Source organism: Corvus brachyrhynchos, unplaced genomic scaffold, assembly GCF_000691975.1.
Source record: "Corvus brachyrhynchos isolate BGI_N302 unplaced genomic scaffold, ASM69197v1 scaffold3, whole genome shotgun sequence".
Classification (NCBI taxonomy): Eukaryota; Metazoa; Chordata; class Aves; order Passeriformes; family Corvidae; genus Corvus; species Corvus brachyrhynchos.
Genome location: NW_008237619.1, coordinates 12,506,154 through 12,508,209, shown reverse-complemented (window position 1 = coordinate 12,508,209; position 2,056 = coordinate 12,506,154). Strand labels below are relative to the sequence as shown.

At 53.5% G+C, this 2,056-nt stretch overlaps 1 protein-coding gene across 1 annotated transcript in view; it reads left to right on the top strand.

Annotated features, from left to right (window-relative positions):
• Window positions 1-1,378: 1,378 nt before the first annotated feature.
• TBX15 (T-box 15) overlaps window positions 1,379-2,056 on the top strand; it is a 93,093-nt gene continuing 92,415 nt past the window's right edge. Inside the window, exon 1 of the mRNA XM_017731981.1 lies at window positions 1,379-1,510. The gene's annotated coding sequence lies outside the window, so the exon portion shown is untranslated. The remainder of the gene's footprint in view (window positions 1,511-2,056) is intronic.

The window sequence follows — 2,056 nt, the reverse complement described above, 5'->3', positions numbered from 1 at the left end:
CTGAGAAAACCGGGGGAAGGGGAGGGGGAACGAATCGACAGCATAATAGGGGTATAATTATGAATTAGTTAATATACGCAACAATACCGTTTGTGCAGACCATAAAAATAAATTGCAGGCGTGTTTTTTTCCCCAGTCACAATAACTGACCCCGCGCAGCACGGGAACATCACCTCGCTCGTGTTTTCAAGCGGCCACTTGTGCTTGCTTTAAACTTGCCTCTTATTAGAGAGCCAGCCTCGAAATCCTCCGATCCGTTTAAAGATAATCGACGCTGTATTAAAGCCCAGTAAATCACTCGCTCACGTTATCAGACAGCCTTCAGCCCGCGCCCGCTGACTGGTTTTAACATTGTTTTCAATTACTAACTTTGAAAAAAAGAGAAATAATAGTAAATCCACGGGCTAGATCTGGATGAAGCACCTTCGGAAAGGTTTTCCTTGCTGTAGAGCAGGGTCTGAAACTGGCCCAGCCCCTGCAAACAGCACATCTGGACAGCACTCCCGCCCAGCAGCCGGCTCCCCTTATTTCTCTTTTTTCCCCAAATATTTCCATATATAAACAAATATTTTTCAGGCTCGCTCCGCGACAACTGGAAAGCAGAAGTGAATGATTTCTTTATAAACCCCGAGGCCTGGCCCTGCGACCCTTGCTCCTGCCACTTTATTCCAGGGAGCAGTTTCCTGGATTTAATGGGCGCTACCCCTGCGAGTAAGAGTCTGGAATAAAGACCAGGCAAAGGGGCGCATTCATCTCTGGCGGCCGGGGGTCGGGAGTCGGATCTGAATCCAGATTAAGGCCAGGCCTCTGGTAGACTCGAGGTTTACACCGGTCGCCGCGGGGAGAGGGGACCCTGGCCTCAGTGCCGCTGCGGCTGAGAGGAGCCCCGGGAACCGGGCGCCGGCGGGGCAGCGCGGATGCGTTTTGCTCAGTCAGATTTTGGTGCAAAAGCTCAACAGAAATTCCATCCCCCTGCTCGGGAGAGGGGGTTTTCTCTGGGTGAGCTTTCTCAGCGCAGGGGGCAGCGAACCCTGCGAGGGGGCAGCGTTGGCTCTGTCCCTCCCGCCCCCCTCATCCCTCCCCTTTCCCCCGGCACATCCAGTGGGGCCGCAAGGTCGCTGCAGGGTCTGCCCTCTCTCCTCGCTCGCACGGCGGAGCAGCAATGCCTTTGTGTTTACCGCTTTTGCACCGCCCGGCGCGGACGGGCAGAGGGAGGGCGAGCTGTCCTAAACCTCCCGGGCACCAGGATAGGGCCAGGGAGAAGGGCCGTCGCCGGGGCCGTGAATCCCGGCGGTCCCGGGAGCGGTGTCCGGGACCGCGGGGAGCTGCTCTCCCGCCCCTGGCTAAAGGGTCTGCTCCCTGGGGTTTGGCAATTAGGGGCCGTATTGGCTTGGAAACTGCGCTGTGTTTCTTGTCGTTCCTGCAGAGGCTGTGTTCGGCTGCCAGAGCCGGGCGCGGAGTGCTCGGACACAGCTCGCAGACCTCGGGGGGCACAGGAGAGCGCCCCAAGGTAAGAGACCCAAAAGGGGTCGGGGCTGCTTTAAACTGTCCGCCAGTAAAACCACACTTATTGCTATGGAAAACGTATTTCTGAGTTCTCACATCAGTTCCCAAAATTCGTTTTAATCGCCCTGCCTTTCCAGCACCATTTCTTTTCACTAAAACGCTATAAATAATCCACTATTTTCTTGGGCTCTTTTGCTAAAATCTCCCTCCAGCTTCTTTAAAAGGCTTCCTCCGTGTCTGCCTCCCAGGCAAGTGTTTCCGAGGCTTACGGAAAGAGGGAAAATATTTGGTTTGGTGGGGTTTTATTGGGGGGATTTTTTTGGTGTGGTTTTTTGTTTGTTTGATTTTTTGTTTGTTTTGGGGTTTTTTTTTTTGTTGTTGTTGTTTTGGGTTTTTGTTTTTGTTTTTTTGTTTGTTTGTTTGTTTGTTTTTGTTTTTGTTTTCTTTTTGAGACATTCCTTCGCCTGGGGAAGGACACACAGCCGGGGGACCCGCTGGAAACACATGTGCCCTCCTCCAAGTCCCCGCTGCCGCTGTCGGCTTCCTCCCC